The sequence below is a fragment of the Mobula hypostoma genome, chromosome 1 (assembly GCF_963921235.1).
Source record: "Mobula hypostoma chromosome 1, sMobHyp1.1, whole genome shotgun sequence".
In the NCBI taxonomy this organism is placed as follows: Eukaryota; Metazoa; Chordata; class Chondrichthyes; order Myliobatiformes; family Myliobatidae; genus Mobula; species Mobula hypostoma.
The window spans coordinates 90,512,857-90,538,719 of record NC_086097.1 but is presented as its reverse complement, the minus strand read 5'-3'; the positions used below and the strand labels follow the sequence as shown (position 1 = coordinate 90,538,719).

At 42.7% G+C, this 25,863-nt stretch overlaps 1 long non-coding RNA gene across 1 annotated transcript in view; it reads right to left on the bottom strand.

Moving 5' to 3' along the window:
- Positions 1-25,863, bottom strand: part of LOC134359416 (uncharacterized) — a 114,502-nt gene that overhangs the window by 23,840 nt on the left and 64,799 nt on the right. The window contains exon 2 of the long non-coding RNA XR_010021115.1: positions 1,956-2,036. This is a non-coding gene — a long non-coding RNA (uncharacterized LOC134359416). The remainder of the gene's footprint in view (positions 1-1,955; positions 2,037-25,863) is intronic.

Below are 25,863 nucleotides of genomic sequence, written 5' to 3'. Positions count from 1 at the left end.
GCTAACGTTATTTAAACTAGCTGGCTAGCTGCTAAGGAGCTACTCTACTGCAGACATCCCACCTCTCCCGGAAGTTCCGGGAGTCTCCCGCAAATTGATGGTGCTACCTCCCTGAAATGAGTTTTTGCAGGGTGGGATGTCTGGTAACAGCCAAGAATTCAAAGTTGCTGACCCTCTCCACCTCTGATCCTCCAGTGAGGACTGGCTCATGGACCTCTGGTTTCCCTCTCCTGAAGTCTACAATCAGCTCCTTGGTCTTGCTGACATTCAGTGAGAGGTTGTTATGACATGACTCAGCCAAATTTTCAATCTCCCTCCTGTATGCTGATTCATCACCACCTTTGATACAGCCCACAACAGTGGTGTTGTCAGGAAACTTGAATATGGCACTGGAGCTGTGCTTAGACACACAGTCATAGATATGAAGAGAGTAGAGCAGGGGGCTAAGCACATAGCCCTGTGCTGAAAGAGATCGTCGAGGAGATGTTTTTCCCAATCAAAACTGACTGGGGTCTGCAAGTGAGAAAACCCAGGATCCAATTGCACAAGTTGGTGTTCAGGTCAACGACTTGGAGCTTATTGATTAGTTTAAAGGGGATGATGGTATTAAATGCTGAGCGATAATCAATAAAGCGCATCTATATGCATGCACCTTTGCACATCACAAACTAAACCAAGCTGACGGTGAACAATACTGTGAAGGTGAATTTCCATTTTGTAACTGCAACATTCCATAATCCATTTGAAGGAACTTGGACAATTAGAAGTTAGTTTAAGCAACTAAATATAAAGGATTTTTAAGAATTGAAATGATATTAAGACACTTACAAAACCTATCAAGCCACTAACGAGCTGTAATTTGAACCCAATAGTGTAAGTAATTTATTTTTCGGACAAATTTTGAATAGTGATCAGCACAGGAATTATCACTGTAAAATCACAATAAATTTTCTGCAGAAACATTTGTAGAGCCTTAAATTTAAATTGTCGTTTTATCTGGAGCTGCTGAACCATTCAAATGTGGAAATAAAATTATACACTACAGAAAAAATGTTGATTCTTTTATTCCCTGCAGTCCTTTTCACATCGACAGGATGTCCCAGAGGATAGTATCTAGTGTGCATGGATCATTCTGTAAAATGACTAAGAGTTTAGAATTAATTTTTCATAAATGCTCCTCCTACCAATTCAAAGGCAAGAGTTTTGACATCAGTTGCACAGATCCCATTCTCATTGAAATTCAAGTGGTCAGGCTTCAGTTTACAAGGATTATTCTCTAACTGGGGCCAGCTCACATTCCATAGTTACAAAAGGAGCTGCTTTTATGCTCAATTCTGTACTGAAATTGACTAAACAATGTGAGACGTGCTGGAGGAACTCAGCAGGCCAGGTAGCGCCTATGGAAAAAAAGCACAGTCGACGTTTCAGGCCGAAACCCTTCAGCAGGACTGGAGAGACAATGCTGAGGAGTAGATTTAAAAGGTGGGGGGAGGGGAGAGAGAAATGCCAGGTGATCGGTGACACCTGAAGGGGGAGGGATGAAGTAAAGAGCTGGGAAGTTGATTGGTGAAAGAGACAGAAGAAAGAAGGTGATGGGAGGACAAGGAGATAAGGTGATAGAGGGAAAAGGGGATGAGAAATGGCAAAGGTGGGGGGGGTGGGCTGGGTTATTACCGGAAGATCGAGCAATCGATGTTCAAGCCATCAGGTTGGAGGCTATCCAAATGGAATATAAGGTGGTGTTCCTCCAACCTAAGTGTGGCCTCACCACAACAGTGGAGGAAGCCACGGATAGACATACTGGAATGGGTGGCCACTGGGAGATCCCGCTTTTTCTGGAGGGCAGAACGTAGATGTTCAGCAAAATGGTCTCCCAATCTATGTTGGGTCTCACCGATTATACAGGAGGCCACATCGGGTTCACCAAACACGGTAAATGATGCTAACAGACTCACCTAATGAAAGGATGCTAATCTCTCCAGGCTGTGACTGTAAGGGGCAATTCCAGTTTCCAAGAGACAAATCAACAGATTTTGCTGTGGAAGGAATATCAATAGATTAGAATAGGTTGAAGCAGGACATGCCTAAATTTGAATAGTGTAATGAGGTGCAAATGAAGGTTTGGATTTGTGGAGGTACTTTTACTATCACAGGATATCCCAGAGAGTGAGGTATTTGTCAATGTTGAGGAGGTCACAGAACACTGAAGTAGTTTTCCCTCCTCCACTTCACACAGGGAAAGAAATAGCAATGGAGTAGAATAGGGTCTCAGAACAGGGAAGTCTCCTTCCCTGTTATCTTGTCCAGGTAATATCAAGTATTTCCAACAAGGAAAGATTGTAGTAGATACAAGTGATGCAAAGTGATTTGGTCTGAATGGGTCTCTCTGTTCTTGTCAGATCATTATCATGGCTGAATACAAGGCTCAGTGCTGGCCTGAACTGGCCAATCCCACCCACGTTTACATGAGCTTGCTTTACCTTTACCACTACCTACTGCATTCTTTCCTCCATGGAAAGCCTTGGGAATACTATGGCAAGATAACAAGGATGGAGATTAGCAGTGCCTCTTCCTATTCCTAGTGCTGGTTCTTTCCTAAGTGGAAAAGAGAGGAAGGTACCTTCAGTGTGTTGACTGTGAATCACCCAGTGACAAAATTTCTTGGACATCCTGTGATCTGAAAGGAAACCTATGCCTTCAAACTTTTGTCTTTATCCTGTATTATTTCCAATGTGCCATACCGGTGCTAACATTTTCCATTCCAGGCTTTTAGCAGCAAGTTTCAGCTACCTTGTGTAATTTTGTTGCTCTGTTTAATTAAGAGACACTACAGCAGGCAGCTGCTGTAGCCCCATCCATTTAATCATTCATCCAAAGATGAGTTGTATACCCTTTCTGGGTAATGAATTGCAGGGACTGGGGAAAAAAGCCATTCCCTGCATGGTTCTGTGCTTGTGGGCTCTGCCAGTGACACGGATGTCTCTTATGGACAGGATAAATCACATTGATAGGGGGCTACACCAAGATCAATTACTCAAACATTGATGTGAAGACGGCCCATATGCAGGCTGAGAAGAAACACCCTGATTGGATGGCACTCCAAATAATGATTCCATTGAGTGTCAGCGTGCCTACCTCAGATTCAGATTCAGGTTAGTTTATTATCATATACAGCAGGGTATAACTAAATTCTTCACAGGAATGAAGCTCACGAAATCAACAGTATACAACACATGGTGAAAAAGGATCTAGTATTCCCGGTGTATATGACGAATGAACTCTTCTCAGGCTTCCAGCCAGGTACAGGTATCGATTATAAACAACATTTCAATGACTAACTCTGCCATCTTTATCAGGGATGATGCCTAGGCATGTCTAGTCCTGTAGTCCTGTTGTCCATCCCTCCTGATTGGTTAGTCCTGGTGAAGGAAGCCATTGAAATAAAACTAAAGAAAAAGTATTTTAACAAAGATGAAAATCTCACTCTAAGTAAGAACTAGAATTTGATTGTAAAAGGTAGGACTGTGGAAATCTGATTGATTGAGGACTAACCAATCAGGAAGGATGGACAACGGGGGTATGTATGCGAAAGATATGATTTGGTAAGAAGTTTCACAGCAGTGGCAAAGGATCTCACCCAGCCCGCATTTCAGGAAATCTGATCACTTGGCTGAATACAGGTAGAAACCAGACAGCAAGGTTCCAGAAGTAAGGAACACAAAAGGGTGGTCGCGGAAAGCAGAGAAACGGCTACAGAATTGCTTTGAGTCGGTGGTCTGGGCCATGTCAAAGGACACATCAGAGGGTCTGAACAGTTGTCACAGACATTATAAAACACTCATAGGCAAATGTGTCCCCACAAAATCATTCAGTCTTCCCCAACTAGGGGACCTGGATGAAGCATGCAATCCGCAATCTGCTGAGGGCCAGATCAGTGGCATTCAAGTCTAGCGATCAAGCAAAATACGAGAGGTCTAGGTACTATCTCCAGAATGCCATCTCACATGCAAAGTAGAAATTATGGGCCAAACCTGAATCACTGAAGGATGTTTGACAGCTCTGTCAGGGCTTGAATGCTACCACCTGCTGCAAAATTAAACTAAGCAACATAGGTGATAGCCAGGTTTCGCTCTCAGACACCTTTTATGCTCACTTTGACTATCAAAACATGGCGGCATCTTCACCAACTCCTACAGCCCCCAATAACCCTATGATTTTGGTTTCTGAGGCAGACATGAGAGCATCCTACAGGAGAGTGAACCCATGGAAAGCATCCAGCCCAGACGGGGTACCTGGCCGAGTACTAAAGGCCTGCACTGATTAACTGGCTGGAGTGTTCACTACTATCCTTAACTTCTCATTTTGGCACTGTGAGGTACCCACCTGATTCAAGCAGGCTACAATTACATCAGTGCCTCATAGACTATTGTCCAGCAGCACTTTCATCCACTGTGATGAAGTGCTTTCAGAGGTTGGCAATGAAACATGTCAATTCGTGCCTGAGAAGAGACCTCAAACCACTCCAATTTGCCTACCATCACAACAGGGCCACAGCAAATGCCTTTTCATTAGTTCGTCTCTCATTTCTGGAACATCTAGACAATGAAGGTGCATACACCAGTATGTTCTTCATTGACTTCAGCTCCGCTTTCAATACTATCATCATCTCAAAACTAACCAATAAGTTTCAAGACTTTGGCCTCAATACCTCCTTGAGCAACAGGATCCTCAATTTCCTCGTTTGCAGATCGGAGTCAATACAGATTGGCAACAACATCTCCTCCACAATCTCCATCAGCACTAGTGCACCACGAGGCTGTGTGCTTAGCCCCCTGCTCTACTCTCATTATCCTTATGACTATGAGGCAAAGCACAGCTCCAATGCCACATTCAAACTTGCTGAATCAAGGTGGTGATGAATCAGCTTATAGGAGGGAGATTGAAACCTGGCTGAGGGTGCCACAACAACAACCTCTCACTCAATGTCAGTAAGACCAAAGAGCTGATTATTGAATTCAGGAGGAGGAAACCAGAGGTCCATGAGCCAGTCATCATCCAGGGAATCAGAGGTGGAGAGGGACAGGAACTTTAAATTCCTCAGTGTTATCATTTCAAGATCTGTCCTGGGCCCAGCATGTAAGTGAAGAAAGCACAGTTTTTTAGAAATTTGTGAAGATTTGGCATGTCATCTAAAACTTTGACGAACTTTTATAGAGGTGTGTTCAAGTGTATATTGGCTGGTTGCATTGTGGTCTAGTATGGAAACATCAATACCCTTGAAAGGAAAAATCTACAAAAGGTAGTGGATACAGCCCAGTCCGTCACAGAAAAAGTCCTCCCCACCATTGACCATTACCTGGAGCACTGTAGCACAAAAGCAGCATCATTCATCAAGGACCCCCACCATCCTGGCCACGCTCTCTTCTTGCTGCTACCATCAGGTAAAGGTACAGGATCTTCAGGACCAAAACAACTAGATTCAGGAACAGGTATTACTCCTCAACCATCAGTGGGGATAACTTCACTGACCTTCACTCATCCCAGCACTGATCTGTTCCTGCAACCTATGGACATATTTTTAAGGAGTCTTCATCTCATGTTCTTGATATTTATTACTTATTTATTTACTATTATTATTATTATTTTTTTTTTATATGTGTAAAGCTCCGCTATATTGGCTCGTATATGTCTAGGGGAAATCCCGCCCGGCGCCCGCCTGGACGCTTCCCGCAGGGTCGGTTGCTGTACCACTGCCACCCAAATCAGTTTCAAACATCAATCATCAGCCAGCACACACTGTACATTTTACCAGGTACACTTTATAGATATTACTAAGTCTATGAAATTAATATAAGTTCCATACGGAAAAAGAAGGAATGGAAAAAAAGACGCCAGACTTATCAAAGTTCAAGTTCTTCGTGCACAAGTTGGAGCTCAGGAAGTTCTTCAGGACCACACGGAGTGATCGACCAATGCCTTCCCGTATGTCCGTCGCCCTCCCAGTCTCTCGTCCGACTCCCCGCCAAAACCCCTCGTTCCCAGTCATATGAGACAGCATTATCACCCCAAGAAATAATAACGTGGATACCCTTTGGCTAATAGCACCCTGCTATCTGTATTAACTCAAGCAAATTTCTAGCTGGAGACTTTCTCAGCATTTAACATAACATAGAAGCCATTTTAATCCACATACGCAGCAGTTTAAAAGATTAACATAACAAAGAAGCCATTTTAAATTTAACATACAAAGAAGAAACCCCGTACATATGCATTTGCATAGTTTGTTGCCTGTTGCACATTGGTTGTCTGTCCATCTTGTTATGTGTGGTCTTTCATTAACTCAATTGTGTTTCTTTGTATTTACTGTGAATGCCTTCAAGACAATAAATCTCAGGATGTATATAGTGCCATATATATACTTTGATGACAAAATTACTTTTAATTTAGTTTTCTTTTTAAAATGACAGTATAATTATGGCATGATTTTGCTAGAGGAGACAATAATAAACAGATACTAATTTGCTTTGGAAACCTATTGAGGACAGTATGGTGCCACACAACTTCACTGGCCTAGCTTTGCTCCTCACCTTGGGTGCTTTCTATATGGAGCTTTCATGTTCTCCATGTGACCTCCAGATACTCCTGTTTCCTCCCACATCTCAAAGACATCCTGGTATGTTAATTAGCCACTGTAAATCATCTTTAGTGCCAGTAGGCAGCAGGAGGATTAAAGAAAGGTTGGAACACATGCAAGAGAAAATAGTTTACAGGGAAATAAGTGTGTGTAGTGGGGTGGGGGGTGACTAATTCTGATGGAAAAGTTCTGAGAGCCAGTGTAGACCTAATCGGCTAAATGGCCTGTACTAAGCAATATATATCTTTGATTAGCATTTTAGTCTGTACATTCCAGCCCAAAGAAACTCATTGGGTCAACAGAAATCCCTTTGGTCATCTCTCGTACTTTAGCACATCACCTTAAGCCTGACTTCTAGTTTCTGAGTCTTACACCAACAGGAAGAATTTCTCCTTATCACCTCAAAAATCAATCAGGTTTATCAAATTTTCTCCCAAACTTCCCTACTATGGGGAGATCAGTTCTCCAGATTCTCAAGGCAGCTAAAGGCCCATTCAATCTCACCTCCACCTTTTCTAAGGAATTCATGTCCTTCCGAAAGTGTGGTGTCCCAACAAGAACACAATATTCCAGCTGAGACCCAGAAGGATTGTATCAAGGTTTAGCAGCACCTACGGACCATTGTGCTCAACTACCTTGAACATTCAGTTTTGCACCACTGATGCATACTATCATTAGTAGACACTGCCAGTTCCTTCATGGATGCAGCTTCCCCCAACATTGAAAACACTGACAAGAAGTAATGTCTCAGGAAGGCAATATCCATCATTAAGGGACTGCAGGATTCAAGCCATGCCTTCTTCTCGTTGCTGCCGTCTGGTAGGAGGTAGATGAGCTTGGAGACCCATACCTCCAGGTTCAACAATAGCTTCATCCTCACTACCATCAAGTTCATGAACCGACCTGAAAAACATTAATCCTACCTCAGACTACATTTCCTCCAACTTGCACTAATGTCATTATATTTTCCTTTTTATTTATTTTATAAGGTATGTATAATGTGTGTTAATCTAAGTTGACGTAACTTGCATTTGTTATGTTTGTAATATGCTGCTGTTAAGGCTATTTTCATGGAATTTATGCCTTGAGCATCTACAAAGTGATGGCTGTCACATACCAAGGGCTCCCCACAATTGCCAAAACCTCATAACAACCAGATAGAACACGAACACTAATCTTGTTATAATGTTCTTTTAAATCATCTAAATCTCCCTTTTGATACTGCTCTCCTTTTAAAAGTTGTACCATTTTGTTCACATAGCCTGATCTTTTGCATGAAGGATTAGACAGAGCTTCTCAAGTGGATAGAAAAGACTCCATTAACTAAAAGAGCAGGGAAATTGTTCCTTGTGTTCTGGCCACATTTATGCCTCAATCATTGCCTGGTAATTTCATCGTTACTGTTTGTGGGACCTTGGTAAGCACAATAGGCTGCCTGTTTCCTGCATTACATAGTCATAGTCATAGTCATACTTTACTGATCCCGGGGGAAATTGTTTTTTGTTACAGTTGCACCATAAATAATAAATAGTAATAGAACCATAAATAGTTAAATAGTAATATGTAAATTATGCCAGTAAATTATGAAATAAGTCCAGGACCAGCCTATTGGCTCAGGGTGTCTGACCCTCCAAAGGAGGAGTTGTAAAGTTTGATGGCCACAGGCAGGAATGACTTCCTATGATGCTCTGTGCTGCATCTCGGTGGAATGAGTCTCTGGCTGAATGTACTCCTGTGCCCACCCAGTACATTATGTAGTGGATGGGAGACATTAACCAAGATGGCATGTAACTTAAACAGCATCCTCTTTTCAGACACCACCGTGAGAGAGTCCAGTTCCATCCCCACAACATCACTGGCCTTATGAATGAGTTTGTTGATTCTGTTGGTGTCTGCTACCCTCAGCCTGCTGCCCCAGCACACAACAGCAAACATAATAGCACTGGCCACCACAGACTCGTAGAACATCCTCAGCATCATCCGGCAGATGTTAAAGGACCTCAGTCTCCTCAGGAAATAGAGACGGCTCTGACCCTTCTTGTAGACAGCCTCAGTGTTCTTAGACCAGTCCAGTTTATTGTCAATTAGTATCCCCAGGTATTTGTAATCCTCCACCATGTCCACACTGACCCCCTGGATGGAAACAGGGGTCACCGGTACCTTAGCTCTCCTCAGGTCTACCACCAGCTCCTTAGTCTTTTTCACATTAAGCTGCAGATAATTCTGCTCACACCATGTGACAAAGTTTCCTACCGTAGCCCTGTACTCAGCCTCATCTCCCTTGCTGATGCATCCACCTATGGCAGAGTCATCTGAAAACTTCTGAAGATGACAAGACTCCGGGCAGTAGTTGAAGTCCGAGGTGTAAATGATGAAGAGAAAGGGAGACAAGACAGTCCCCTGTGGAGCCCCAGTGCTGCTGATCACCCTGTCGGACACACAGTGTTGCAAGCACACGTACTGTGGTCTGCCAGTTACAGCTATGTCATTACAGCTATGACTATACTTCGAGGAGTATATAATTGCCAGCAAAATGTATCTGATATCTAAAGTATTAAAATAAAGTTCCAAATGGAGTGGCAAGTGAATGAATGGAAAAGAGTGCAACAAAATTAATAGTATTATTTAGCACTGTTCAAGATTCAAGATTTAAGATTGTCCTGTACTGAAGTGTAAGGAGAATGAAATAATTGCTACTCCATATATCTGCAGCACAAAAAAAACACAAAAGATAAAGAAGGCGTTGATCAGCCTTACTGCTTGGGGAAGTAACTGTTTTTGCATCTGGTGGTCCTGACATGAGTGCTATGTCACCTCCTCCCTGATGGGAGTGGGAGTGGGAAATAGGAAAACAATCGAGTACAAATGAAAGGACGTATCAGGAAGACATCTAGTAGAAGAGCCGGGTTTTTAAAGCGAAGGATGTTTGGGTTGAATGGCCTGTTTTTGTGCTGTAAACAATCAAATGATATTTTGTGTTGAGCTGTACAAATAAAGAGCCTCATTAAATGGCTTTGGTCACAGTACATTCACCATTCCAACAAATGTTCCTTTGCACTAAATCAGGAGAAATGACTACACACACTATGGCTGCAGCAGCTTGTCCTATCTATAAAGTTGGGATCACAGTGTGTACAGTAGGGGCATACCTACCTGTTCATATCACATACCCCAATCCCAAAATAGGTATTAAAGTCACAGTAGATTTCTCAGTTCAGCCACTTGAAAGTTTAGGAGCCTGGAAACTGGATCACCCAAGGATATTCAGTTAAGAGAATATGTAATTACAGTTCATGATTACATTCACTGCAGCACACACTATACTCCTTAAGAAATAACACTGCGCCGTCCCACACTCCTCCCATGTACACTGGTGACATCAGTCCCTGCGTAACAGCAACTTGGTGCTATCTTTGTCAACTTGGTTTGGTTGTACACACCTTGAACTGTGTGCAGCACATGCAGGAAACCAGGAGATGCCACCATGATATTCTACCTTCTACAAACTGATCTTGCAATGGAGTAAAGGTTGGCTTTATTGGCACACGTACATTGAAACATGCAGTGAAATGCATTGTTTGCAGCAATGGTCAACATAGCCCAAGGATGTGCTGGGGACAACCCACACCAGGCTTCTGGTGCCAACATGGCAGGCCACAACTTACTCACCCCAACCCATACACCTTTGGAATGTGGTAGGAAACTGGAGTGCCTGGAGCAACCTCACGAGATCATGGGAAGAATACACAAACTCCTTACAGACAATGCAGGAACTGAACCCAGATCACTGATGCTGCAATAGCATTATGCTACCAAATTGCCTGGAGGAGTTGGGGGTCTAAGCACAATGAAGAAAATTCTCTGCCATGTCTGCATGAAAGTGGCTCCAAACATACAAAAACAGTTTAAATTCACCAGGGAAAATCAGTCTGCTGACTATCATTCCCTTAGTCTACCTTGAGTGTTCATTGTTACCCATCATTGATAACCTGTGTCTATAAAGTGTGAAATCTATGAAGTGGATGGCAGACTGTGCCAAGGTTTCCTCAACAGTACCTGCATGGACAGCAATTGCAGGGCTTTCCCAGCTCTTGCAAAATGGCCTTGAAATCCCACAGCAGATCCATTTCCCTATCTTGAACAACATCAAAAGAGGCCATTCAGTCCTATACCAATTTTCAGACCAAACCCACCAAGTCAGAGACCAATACTGATTCAATGAAGAGTGCAGGACTATAAGCCAGGAACAGCAGCAAGCTTAACTACAAGTGCAGCACCAGAATTACGGAGTTTATGCAGAAGGATATACGGGGTGCCAAGAAGTAAAAGCAATGCACAAAGGATTTAATCAATCTCAGAATCAACAAAGTGTGTTAGTCTTGCTCAATCCATCCTGAATGGTAGTGGCTGATCAACCAGTCAAGTGAAGGAGGAGGTTCCAAGAAAACCCTTATCCTGGCACATCATAGAGTCATAGAAACTACACCACAGAAACAGACCCTTCATCCCATCTAGTCCATGCAGAACCATTTAACTGCCTACTCCCATTGATCTGCACTGGGACCATAGCCTTCCATATCCCTACCTATACAAACTTCTCTTAAACGTTGAAGTCGATCTCACATGCAAGACTTGTGCTGGCAGCCCATTCCACACTCTCATGACCCTCTGAGTGAAGTTTCCCTTAAACTTCTCACCTTTCACACTTAACCCACAGCCTCTGGTTGTAGTCCCATCCAACCTCAGTGGAAAAAGCCTACTTGCATTTACCCTATCTATACCGCTCATAATTTTGTATACCTCTATCAAATCTTCTCTCAATATTCTGCATTCTAAAGAATACAGTCCTAACCTATTCAATCTTTCCTTATAACTCTGGACCTTCAGACCCAGCAACATTCATGTAAATTTTCTCAGTAGTCTTTCAACTTTGTTTACATCTTTCCTGTAGACAGGTGACCAAAACTACACACAGTACTCCAAATTAGACCTCACCAATGTCTGATACAACTTTGACATAACATCCCATCTCCTGTACTCAATACTTTGATTTATGAAGGCCAATGTGCAAAAAGCTTTCTTAATGACCCTACCTATCTGTGACAACATTTTCAACAAATTACGGACCTGTATTCCCAGATCCCTTTGTTCAATCACACTCCTCAGTGCCCGACCGTTCACTGTATAAGACCTACCTTGATTGGTCCTACCGAAGTGCAAATCTCGCACTTGTGTGTATTAAATTCCATCTGCCATTTTTTAGCCCATTTTCCCAGCTGATGTAGATCCCTCTACAGGTCATGACAGCCTTCCTCGCTATCCACTAGACCCCCGATCTTGGTGCCATCCACAAATTTCCTGACCCAGTTAACCACATTATCATCCAGATCATTGATATAAATGACAAACAAAAGCAGCATTGATCCCTGCGGCACTCCACTAGTCACAGGCCTCCAGTCAGAGAGGCAACCCTCCACTGCCACTCTCTGGTTTCTCCCACACAGCCAATATCTAATCCAATTTACTACCTCATCTTAAATGCTGAGTGACTGAACCTTCCTGACCAGCCTCCCATGCGGGACCTTGTCACATGCCTTACTAAGGTCCATATAGGCAACATCCACTGCCTTGCCTTCATCCACCTCCCTGGTAACTTCCTCAAAAAACTCTGTAAGATTGTTTAGACATGACCAACCACACACAAAGCCATGCTGACTATCCTTAATCAGGCCATGTCTATCCAAATACATATATATCCGGTCCCTCAGAATACCTTCTAAAAACGTTCCCACAACTGATGTAAGACTCATCGTCCTATAATTTCCTAGTTTATATTTAAAGGCCTTCTGAAACAGCAGAACAACTTTGGCTATCCTCCAATCCTCTAGTACTTCTCCTGTCACTAAGGATGTTTTAAATACCTCTGCTAAGACCCCAGCAATTTCTACACTTGCCTCCTGTACAGTCCGAGGCAACAACTTGTCAGGCCCTGGGGGTTTGTCCACTCTGATTTGCCTCAGGGTAGCAAACACCTCCTCCTCTATAATCTGTACAAGGTCCATAAAGCTATGCCACTTTGCCTCACTTCTATAGACTCTCCTGAGTAAATACAGATGCTAATACAGATCTCCCCCATCTGTTTTGGCTCCACACATGGATTACCATTCTCGTCTTTCAGAGGACTAATTTTGTCCCCTACAATCCATTTGCTCTTAACATATCTGTAGAATCCCCTAAGATTCTCCTTCACTTTGTCTGCTGCAGAACTTCATGCCTTGTTTTAGCCCTCCTGATTTCTTTCTTGCATTTCTTGTACTGCATCAGAACCTCATTTGTTCCTACTTGCCTTTACCTGCTATGCACCTCCTTTTTTCTCTGAACCTGGGTCTCAATATCTCTTGAAAACCAAGGTTCCCTGCACTTGTTATCTTTACCTTTTATTCTGACAGACACATACAGACTTTGTACTCCCAGAATTTCATATTTGAAGACCTCCAACTTTTCAAGTACATCCTTGCCAGAAAACAGCCTGTCCCAATCCACACTTGCCAGGTCATTTCTGATACCATCAAAATTGCCTTTCTCCAATTTAGAATCTCAAGCTGCGGACCTGACCTATCTTTTTGCATATTTACTTTGAAACTAATGGCAATGTGGTTACTGGATGCTAAGTGTTCCCCTACAAAAACTTCTGTCACCTGCCCTGTCTCATTCCCTAATAGCAGATCCAGTATCACACACTCTCTCGTTTGCAACTTCTAAGTACTGATGACAGAAACTTTCCTGAACACATTTGACAAACTCTATCCCATCTAGTCCTTTTACAGAATGGGATTCCCAGTCAATAAGTGGGAAGTTAAAATCACCTTCTTTAACAACTTTATGTTTCTTGCAACAGTCTTCAATCTCCTTACAGACTTGTTCCTCTAAATCCCCAGGCCTGTTGGGTGGTCTCTAATATAGCCCCATTAACGTGGTCATATCATTCTTATTTCTCAGTTCTACCCATAATGCCTTACTGGTCGAGTTCTCCAGTCTGTCCCGATGGAGCACTGCCAGAACATTTTCCCTGACTAATAAAGCCACCCCTCCTCCTTTAATCCCTCCCACTCTGTCATGTCAAATACAACGTAACCCTGGAATACTGAGCTGTCAGTCCTGCCCCTCCTGCAGCCAAGTCTCATTAATGACTACAACGTCATAATTCCAGGTGTTGATCCATGCCCTGAGATCATCCACCTTTCCTATGATACTTCTTGCTTTGAAATATACACAGCTCAGGACACTAGTCACACCCTGCTCAACCTTTTGATTCCTGATTTGTCTGAAGTCTTATCAACATCTGCCTGCACACCTCTCCTACCTGTTCTGGCACTCTGGTTCCCATTCCCCTGCAACTCCAGTTTAAACCCTGGTGTGCAGCATTAACAAACCTTCCCACTAGGATATTAATCCCTCTCCAGTTCATCTGCAAACCATCCCATCTGTTCAGGTTCCACCGAGCCCAATGATCCAAAAATCTTATGCCCTCCTTCCTACACCAACTCCTTAGCCATATGTTAAACTGTGTTATCTTCCTAGCACATGCGTGTTAAAGACAGGACTTAAACATTTGCATACACCCTGAGTCAAGTCTTGGCTTCCCAATGAGATTCCCCCATCACAGAAGTTATTGTTCAGCCATTTTGATTCTCTTTGCACGATATCAAGAAATGGAGAAATCAAAGGCTGCGGGACATTACAAAACTCCAGCTGTAGGATTAAGCTCTGCACTCCAGAACTGATGCAGTATATGTGGCCAACACTGTGGAAAATTGCTGAGCCATTCCTGTTCACAAACCTAACTTGAAAATATCTGATTGATTCTTCAGTAACTCTAAAGCTTAGAACCTCCTGCCAGACAGCAGCTGCACCAGAAACTGCAGCAGTTCAATACCACATTGCCCAGAGCATTGCGGGATGTGATATCAATATTGACCTGACCATAAATGAATTAAAAATTGAAAGGTTGAGTGAGCTAGAGCTTTACTCTTTGGAGTGAAGATAGATGAGAAGATGATTAAAGTATATAACATGAGAAGAGGCATAGATAGAGTGGACAACCAGCACGTTTTTCCCAGCGCATGTAGTAATCGTTACCATTTGGCATGAAGGGCCAAATAGCCCATTTTTGCTTCTATTTCTCATATGTTCCCATTTTACCAACAAATGTGGCAGTAATGCATTGAGCAGAACAATTGGTTCTAGCCAGCTGCCACAATGGTATTACTCAGGTGAACTACAGGTGTGAGATTATCAGATGAAACTGGTATTGCTGCCTCGCATGTCCTGATTTCTAGACGGCTCAATAATTTTGGCCAGCTGCTGGATTTCATATCAGACAGACGTTTGTTGCTTTGGTCACCCAGACAACTTCTTCAAACTATTGGCATTTTGCAGTAAAAATGAATGTGGGCTAAAATCCCGTCCATCCTGTCACACCTGGACCAGACATGCATTGTAGGCTGACTGGCAATGCAGACTAAGGGAGCATTAGGGGGAATCCCCTCCTCTTTCTAGAGCAGTACCAGGAGACCAATAGTCAGAGGTTCACTTTGCGGGAGAGTGTTTGCATATTACTGTACACTAGATATCACCGTTTACCCTGCAGCCAGAGAGGTGCGTTCATTAAACATGATTATTTATACCACAGTGTATATTGCGATTCCACTTTTATTGTACCCCTATTTATGGTCAAACCAAACTGCCACAACCATTGCTCCCTGGTGTGTTCACAATCATTCCTTCTCATTTAATAGCAAGGTACGTTTATTGCAAAAGCTAGTGTGCTGTGACTGAAGCTGTTTACTGCGGCTCTATTTTAAACTACCGAGCACATAGAACAATGCCCACTGTAGTGCACAGGAACTCCCCAATCAATGCAACCAACCAACTACATCTTTGGTCAATCTCCTTTGACTCTCTGTCTGTTTAAGCTCCTAATAATTGCCCCGTGTGAAAAGTAATTCGTTTTATGGCATTGCATGGTTTGTCCAACAGGCAGCCTCAAACTTTATTCCCAATGTTTCAGTAACAGAAAATAATAGATTAGGGTGAGGAGATTGCATGGTTACAGTAAGTTTCACAATCACAGGATTTAGAACCTAGATCAGTACAGTGCAGCTCACAATGTCTGTGCCAAGCATGATGCCAAATTAAATCCCTTCTCCCTGCATCTGATCCATACTCCTCCATTCTCTGCATATTCATGTGCCTAACCAAAAGCCTCTTGCACACCACTATCTTCGTCTTCTACCACTACCCAAGCAGTGAGTTCCTGGCTCCTACAATTTTCTGTGTAAAAAAAAAACTTGCCCCACATACCCCTCTTAAAGCTTCTGCCTCTCACCTTAAAGCTATGTCCTCTAGCATTCAACATTTTGACCCTAGGATAATGATTTTGGCCGTTCACCCTATCCACGTCTTTTATAATTTTACAAAATTTTATTAGATCTCCCCTCAGCCTCCAACATTCCAGAAAAAGATAATCCAGGCCATTTCTCCTATCCTTAAAGCAAATACCTCTAATGCAGAGCACATCCTGATCAAACTCTCCAGTGCTGTCTCTGAAGCTCCACATCCCTCCTGTAAATGTGACAACCAGGACTGCATACAATAGCAAACATAACCAAAGTTTTATGCAGCTGTGTCATGACTTCCTGAGCCTTATAATCTCTGCCCGTTATGATGAAAGCAAGAATGCTGCTCTACCCATTTGTGTTGCCACTTTTAGGAAACTATGGACTTGGGACACCAAAATTCCTTTGTACATCAGCACTGTTAAGAGTCTTGACGGAGGTGTACAAGATGATAAGAGGCAAAGATTGAGTGGATTACCAGAGACATTTTCCCAGGGCAATAATGGCTCATACGAGGGGGCATAATTTTAAAGTGATTGGAGGGTAGCATAGGTGGATGTCAGAGATATGTTCTTTAAACAGTGAGTGTTGAGTACATGGAATGCCCTGCCAAGGGTGGTACTAGAGGCAGATTCATTATAGCATTTTCAGAAACTCTTCGATGGATGATAGAAAAATGAAGTGTTATATGGAAGAGAAAGGTTATAGTGATCTTAGAGTAGGTTAAAATGTAAAAACAACACTGGCCAAATGGCCAGGACTGTGCTGTAATGGTGCATGTTCTATGTTCATTAACTATACACTTCCTTTTACCTCCCAAAGTGCAACACCTCACACTTACCTATATAAAACTCCCTCTTCCATTTCCCTGCCTATAATTGTAATTGATCTCTATCCTGCTTTGTGTTGGTGCGTGGCCAAGTGGTTAAGGCATCCGCCTAGTGATCTGAAGGTCGCTAGTTCAAGCCTTGGCTGAGGCAGTGTGTTGTGTCCTTGAGCAAGGCACTTAACCACACATTGCTCTGCGACAACACCGGTGCCAAGCTGTATGGGTCCTAATGCCCTTCCCTTGGACAACATCGGTGGCGTGGAGAGGGAAGACTTGCAGCATGGGCAACTGCCGGCCTTCCATACAACCTTACCCAGGCCTGTGCCCTGGAAACCTTCCAAGGCACAAATCCATGGTCTCACAAGACTAACGGATGCCTAATATTATCCTGCTTTATCCTTTAATAACCTTTGTCTCTCTCTACAACTCCAATTTTTGTGTTATCTACAAACTTAGCAATCAAGCTTTCGTCTTCATCCAAATCATTTACAAATATCACAAACAGCACTGGTCCCAGAACTGATATCACTGGACACAGTTCTCCAGCCATCATAATACCTGACCATCACAACACTTTATCTTCTATGGACAAGCCAATTCTGAATTCAAACTACCAAGCCTCTGTGAATCTCATGCATCTTAATCTTCCTGATCACCCTACTATAAGGCACCTTTGTCACTTACTAAACACCATATAGATAACATCCACTACCCTACCCTTTTCAACTACTTTGGTCACCTTCTCAAAAAACTCAAATCAAGTTTGTACGTTTGTCCTGACAAACAGTCTCGGCCCGAAATATTGACTGTTCACTCTTTTCCATCGATGCTACTGGGCCTGATGAACTCCCCCAACATTTTGTGTGTATTGCTTTAGATTTTCAGCATCTGCAGATTCTCTCCTGCTTGTAAGATGTGACCTGTTCCGCAGAAAGCCATGGTACCTGTCCCAAGTGAGCCCATGTCTAGCCCTATGAGTTCTCTAAGAATCTTAGGGAATCCCTAAGGATTCTTTCCGATAGCTTACCTTTCACTGATACAAGAGTAGCCCTATGATTTCCTGGATTATTTCTATTTCCCTTCTTAAACAAAGAAAACACATTGGCTACTCTCCAGTTCTCCAGCATCTCACCTGTGGCTAGAGAGGATACAATTATCTTATCAAGGTCCCAGCAATCTCCTCTCTTGCCATTCTCAACAACCTGGGATTGTTCCCACCAGGCCCTGGGGATCTATCCACTTTACCATTCCTTTAGAGACCCAACACAGCTTCCTTCTAGATCTCAACATTCCCCAGCATACAAAAAAAAATCCTACACTGATCTCACTACCCTCATTTCAATCCCGATAAATGTGAGGTATTGCATTTTGAGAGATCAAACCAGGGCAGGACTTATTTAGTGAATGGTAGAGTTGTGGAACAGCAAGACCAAGAAATGCAGGTGTATAGTTTGCTGAAAGCGGCATTAAGATGGTGAAGAGGGCACTACCCTCACTACATTTATTTCTATTTTTGCACTACTTATTTAATTTAACTATTATATATATATATATTCTTGCTGTAATTCACAATTTTTTCTATTATTATGTATTGCATTCTACTGCTGCTACAAAGACAGTTTCACAACTTATGCCAGTGATATTAAACCTGATTCAGATTCCAATTCCCTTTTCTGTCCTAAGTAATGTTAATTTGTCATTTCAGTTCTTATTTTTCTTTATAAATTTTCTAGATTGGTTTCAGACCAAGATAGTATGCCAAAAGTATATGTTGATATGGGTATAACTAAAGTATGTATTGCCTTTGTTATATTTTTACTGTTGAGCTCTGTTTAGCATAGTTTCTTAAGCCTTGAATTATTATTATTATTGTTATTACTATTAGTATTTCTTTTTATTCTTTTTTTTGTATTTCTTGTTTATTGTCCTTTGCACACTGGTTGTTTGTCCATCCTTTTGGGTGTGGTCTTTCATTGATTCAATTGTGTTTATTGTATTTACCGTGAAGGCCCTCAGGAAAATGAATCTCAGGGTGTACATATTGATAATAACAAGTAGTGTAACAGGAAGGAGGAGGAGATAGCAGCGCGCCGCGCGCACGCAGCCCTCCGGTGAAAATGACATCATATCCGTTAAATGGGACCGTGGACAATTCTGATTTAATGGAGATAGACGTGAAAGCACAGAGGAACATCTGGAGAAATTTCTGAAACGCAGGTTCGCTGCTGTTGTTATTGTGCGATCGAGAATCTTCTGGAGGGAAGGCCTCAAAATCCCTGGCTTTGCCTGTTGTTGGTGACCGAGATTGAGGTCGAATCGTTCGGATAGAGACAGTGCTCGGTATTCGGTGTCGGAGAGCTGATCGGAGGCTCGAAGTTTTTGGACGACTCAGAATCGGACTGTGGTCGGGCATGGCAGGGAGAGTTTTTTTTCTTTCTCCCATCTGCGTGAGATGTGGGACATTTGAGAGACTTTGAACTTTTTTTACTGTGCCATGGACTGCTCTTCATCAAGTTATGGTATTGTTGCACTGTTGTAACTATATGTTATAATTATGTGGTTTTGTTGGTTTTTTCAGTCTTGGTCTGTCCTGTGTTTTGTGATATCACACAGGAGGAAATATTGTATCATTTCTTAATGCATGCATTACTAAATGACAATAAAAGAGGACTGCATGTCTTCATAATCTGAAAATCAAGGCACCTGGACTTCCTGTGTTGTCTAGAAGACGTTTCGCCACTCATCCGAGAGGCTTCTTCAGTTCTCGTCCATGGTGAGTAGTTTTCCAGCTTATAAACTCTGTGAGTTGTTTAAAGGTGTAGCAATCACATGAGGGTTTTTAAGTGTCGTAGAGGTAAGGAGAGGGTCATTAGTCTTATCTTTGTTATCATAGACATAGTGATAATAAATTTACTTTGAACTTTGAACTTTGAAATGGATGTCACATGACTGCAGGTCAGGTGGGAAACACTGAGCTAGAACCCACCATGTCTGTGCACCGCAGTCAGTTAATCATGAAGCGCACTCTATCTCTAAGAGACTCCGCTGTTCTGCAGCGCTGCATCTGGGGTGAGCCATGTTTCCGTGACACGAAGTGTACAGCTGGCCCTCTGGTACTGCAGTCTTGCTCTGAGATCTTCAGGAGACAGTACATTCGCCAGCAGGATAGCGGGGAGTAGGAGTCCATGGCCTTGCGTTTCAATCTCATTTGCACCCCAGCACGCCTTCTACATTTCCTTTTTCTTAAATGGAAACTGCACTTCTATCCCAAGTCTGCAGTCTGGGGTCCAGCGATTTTGAGGATTGATAAGGTTTTTAAGAGTCTTAAAACAATGTTGTGTGGCGCGTGGCCAAGTGGTTAGGGCTTTGGGCTCATAATCTGAAGGTCGTGGGTTCGAGTCTCGGCCAAGGCAGCCTGTTGTGTCCTTGAGCAAGGCACTTTATCACACACTGCTCCAGTCCACCCAGCTGAAAATGGGTACCGGCAAATGCTGGGGGTTAACCTCATGATAGACTGGCGTCCTATCCAGGGGTGGAGTCTCGTACTCTCAGTCGCTTCACGCCACAGGCACCGGCCTGATGGGCCACAAGGCTCAGGACAAACTTTAACTTTAACTAAAACAATGTTGAAGCAACCATGGTGTGACTGTGGATCTCAGCTGCAGCTGTCCTGAACGGAAATATTTGATCATTTAACCAACTGCATGCAGAGTCACCACTTTCCAGTGTCATCTTGGAGAGAATCCATCTAATCTGCGCCTAGTTTACATACAATATTTTTTTCTTGTGGATGCTACTTAGCTGATGCCATGTGTCTGTGATGGTGCTGCAAGTAAGCTTTTCATTCATTTCTGAAATTCCCTTCTCTGGTTGGTTGTGGAGACTAGATACTGGAGCTCTTTAAAGAGGAAGCAGATACATTTTTGAAACATCTGAGAATTGCAGGATGTGGTGAGCCAGCATGGAAGGAATGACGCCTGGGACATATCAGCTCTGATCATTTTGTATGGTGAGACAGGTTTGAGAGGCTGAGTGTGAGCTACTTCTGCTCCCTTGTCGTATATTCTCACTTTCTGCCCCGAAGTTCAGTTTAAATGAAATAATGCTCCACACTTTGTAACAACAGCATTGATTAGCCAGGGCTTTACATATACAGTTGCTCTGACACCTCCTTCTCAGGAAAAGATATACATTCAATTACAGGTTAAACTTCCCCATGAATCAATCGGCACCCTAGGCAAGTCAGACATGGAGCACACAAGATATTAAATCAATCTACTGGCTTTGTATTCATCTCAATACCAGTAACACTGCAGTGCATTAGCTGGCATAAATGAGAGAAAGCCATCAATTATGGCGACAGTGCATGCCTTTGACAAGCACAGAGTTTTATGGTGGACGATGGACTCTCTTTGGGTGACCCGTCCAGTGGCTCAATTGATGACCCTTTGATGTTCAATTCAGTCCTACTGGAGTAAGTCGTGCCGATAACTGTGATGGTAGCTCCAGTTAAGTATGCTTTAGGGACGACCCATTCTCAGAACTACAAAGGAGTTAACTTTGTTTCTCCTTCCTCAGTTGCTGCTTGGTCCACTGTCAGCAATTTATTTCCAACTTGCAGAATCTCCTGATTTTAGGTTTTTTTTTAGTGTCCAACGATTAATCACAAGAAGACAGGAGGTGCCATTTTTCTGGAGTACTATAACAGCCAAAGAGGCATAGAGTCCTACAGCAGGCAAACAGGCCCTTCAGCCCATCTTGTCCATGCTGACCCATGAGCTAGTCCCATCTGCCCCACCCTGCCCTGAAGCCCTCTAATCCTCTCCTATCCATAAAACATGGCAGCAGAACGAGACCATTCTGCCCATTGAGTCTGCTCTGCTATTCAATCATGACTGATTCAGCATTGTAGCGTAGGGGTTAGCACAACACTTCACAGTATGGGCGACGCAGGTTCAATTCCCACTGCTGCCTCTCAGGAGTTTGTATGTTCTCCCCACGACCATGTGAGTTTCATCCAGGTGCTCCAGTTTCCTCCCAAAGTCCAAAGATGTGCTGGTTGGTAGGTTAATTGGTCATTGTAAATTGTCCTGTGATTAGACTAGGGTTCAATCAGGGAATTGCCGGGTGATGTGGCTCGAAGGGCCAGAGGGCCTATTCTGTGCTGTATCTCAGTAAATAAATAAATCCCTCTCAACCCCATTCTCCTGCCTTCTCCCCGTAACCATTGACATCCTTACTAACCAATAACCCATCAATCTCTGCTTTAAATATATCCATATCGAGATGAATTTTGAAGGTTTTAAATGAGCTACTGTTTCTGGAAGTTCATTCCAAACCCATGTCACCTTTTTCATGAAGAAGCTGCCCTGAAGTGTCTTTTAAGTCTCTCACCTCTGATATTAAACCTGTACACTCTTGTTTTAGCATCCCCTCTATAGGGAAATGACCACGTGCTTTCGCCCTGTCTATGACCCTCATGATCTCACACACCCTTATCAGATTACTCCTCATTTTCCTTCATTCCAGGGAATAAAGTCTTAGTCTATGCAACATCTCTTTGTAACTTGGGCCCCAAGTCCAGGCGACAACCTGGTAAATCTTTTCTGCAATCTTGCTAGTTTAGTAACACCTTCCTTACAACAGGGTGACTACAACTGTACACAACACTCACCAATGTCTTATATAACTGCAAAGTAACTTCTATACTCAGCATCTTGACTGATGAAGGCAAGACGTGATGCAGGCGGTCAGAATGCTGTCCACAGTACATCTGTAGAGATTTCGAGAGTTTTGTGACAAACCAAATCTCCTCAAACTCCTAATGAAATATGGCTACTGTTGTGCCTTCTTTGTAGCTGCATCAATATGTTGAGTTCAGGTGCGATCCTCAGAGATATTGACACCCAGGAACTTGAAATTGCTCACTCTTTCCACTTCTGATCTCTCTATGAGGATTGGTGTGTGTTCCCTCATCCTACCCTTTCTGAAGTCCACAATCACCTTTTTGGTCTTACTGACACTGAATAGAAGGTTGTTGCAGTGACACCACTCAACTAGCTGGTATATCTCACTTCTCTACACCATTTTGTCACCTTCTGAAATTCTGTTCAATGGTCGTATCATCAGCAAATTTATAGATGGCATTTAAGCTATGCTTAGACACACAGTCATGGGTATAGAGAGTAGAGCAGTGGGCTAAGCACACATCCCTGTGATGATTGTCAGCGAGATGTTACTTCTGATCCACACAGATTATGGTCTTCCAGTTAGGAAGTCGAGGATCTAGTTGCTGAAGGAGATTCCACGCCCCAAGTTCTGGTGCTTTTCAAATCAAACTGTAGGAATGATTGTGTTAAACACTGAGCTGTGGTCAATAAGCAGCATCCTGACATTGGTACTTGTATTGTCCAGATGATTCAAGGCCAGGTGAAGAGCCAGTGAGATCGCATCCACTGTAGACCTATTGTGCCGATAGGCAAATTGCAGTGAGTCCAGGTCCTTGCTGAGACAGGAATTAATTCTAGTCATAACCAACATCTCAAAGCACTTCATCCCCATAGATATGAGTGCTACTTGACGATAGTCATTAAGGCATCTCACCCTGGTCTTCTTGGCCACTGGTAGAATTGTTGCCCATTTGAAGCAGGTGGGAACTTCTATCTGTAGGAATGAGAGATTGAAAATGTCTTTGAAGACGGCCCAAGAATCTCACAGAACTAGAAGCCCAAACAAGAGTTGAAAGACTCTTAGCTGGCTACAGAAAGCGTTTACAAGCTGTGATACTTGCCAAAGGGGGTGTTGCTAAGTACTGACCATGTAGGGTGCCCAAACATTTGCTTTGGACCCTTTTCCTTTTTGTTATTTTGAAACTGTAAAAAATGGAAATAAAAAAGTAATCTTGCTTAAAATATTAAAGAAATGTGTCACCTTTAACTTTATGCCTTTTGGAAATCAGGTCATCTTTTACTTGCCTAGCTATTCACAGTAACAGAAATTTTGACCAGGGCTGCCCAAACTTTTGCCTGCCACTGTATATATATTTTTATTTGCAACTGTTAATTACATTGCTGCATGTAAAAACAAAGAAGCAAGCCTTTGGTTTTTTGAACCCGAGGAAATGCTATCCAATGAGACCATTCTCTACACTTAAGAGAACGGTTCCAGCTTCTCTGCGCTGTCCTTTGAACTAATACCTCAATACAACTATCTTCATCAGGTTAAGAAGACGATTCCCTCTGTTCCAGCTGGAGAAATCCACACTGTACTGAGACTAATGTGACCCATCGATAAAAGATGGAGCAGCCTTTGAGTTGCAAAGTGCAACTGCCTTTAGGTGATCTCGGTCTATTGGTTATCAGTCTATTCCTCCTTCTGCTGTGTTACGAGGGATCAAATCAGGGCTTGATCAGAAATGTCAGGGTTCAGACTGATTGTCTACTGGAAACAACAGATGCTATCCACTCTGTGAAACAGCCAAGGACCAGACACCATTCTGTTCCTCAGCAGCATCCACTTGCATTTATAGAGTATTCATAATGTTGTTAAATGTCTCAGGGTAATTAGCACAACAAAACCACATATGGTTGGGAAGGGTGCCAAAAATATAACAATAAGAAATAGATTCACTGTGCGTGGATTGAAGAAATTTCTGCTCAGCTCCATTCTGGGTGGCTATGACCGCCTGGTTCTAGAGACCCACACGTCAGGGTACACATCAGCTTTGTATCTATCTTCAAGACCTGCTGCTGTCTGTAATGAATTTGAATGTTCTCCCCATGACCGCGTGGGTTTCGTCCGGGTGCTCCGATTTCCTCCCACAGTCCAAAGACATACTGGTTGGTGGTTTAATTGGTCATTGTAAACTGTCCCATGATTAGGTTAGGATTAAATTGGGAGTTGCTAGGCAGCACAATTCGAAGGACCGGAAAGGTCTATTCCGTGCTGTATCTCAAGAAATAAATAAATAAATCGTTTGTACATTTTGATAAATCACCACTCGTACTGCTAAATTCCAGGGAGCACAGACTCAATCTGCTTAAGCTATTCTCAAAGAACAAGCCAGCCATCAGATTCCTGAATGGTCCATGAACCCATGAACACTACCTCACTCTTTTGCTACCTATTTATTTATTTCTTGTTTTATATTTCATATTATGACTTATAGCAATTTTTAATGTATTACACTGCAGTGCTGCCACAAAACAACAAATTTCATGAAATACGAAGGGTGATTGATAAGTTCATAGCCTAGGGTAGAAGGAGTCAATTTTAGAAAACCTAGCACATTTATTTTTCAACATAGTCCCCTCCTGCATTTACACACTTAGTCCAGCGGTCGTGGAGCACATGGATCTTGGACCTCCAGAAGGTGCCCACAGCAGGGGTGATTGATAAGTTTGTGGCCTAACGTAGACGGAGATGAGTTATAATCACTCAAAGAGCTGAACTGCATGTGCATGTAACGAGAGCTGTATAACTCATCTCCTTCTACCTTAGGCCACAAACTTATCAATCACTCATCTGTGGACACTTTCTGGAGGTCCAAGATCTGTGTGCTCCACGACCGCTGGACTAAGTGTGTAAATGTAGGAGGGGACTACATTGAAAAATAATGATACTTGTGAATTCCTTATCCAAATAAAAATAAAAAATTTTTAAAAAAGAAAAATAAATGTGCTACGTTTTCTAAAATTGACTCCTTCTAACTTAGGCCACAAACTTATCAATCACCCCTCGTAAATCAGTGATAATAAACCTGATTCTGATCTTGATTAAGGAATTCAATCCTCATCAGCAAATGAGGACCAAGATATGGAGAGGTGGAGTGACTTAGGTAGGGAACTTGAGAGCTTAGCTCCTAGTCAGTAAAAGTATGGACACCTATGAGAGACAAGGGAAATCAGAGATGCTCGGGAGCCCTAATCTGATGGCACAACAGAGATCTAGGAAGATTGAAAGATCTGAGGGAGAATACTGTCTTAGGAAAAATAAGAACATAG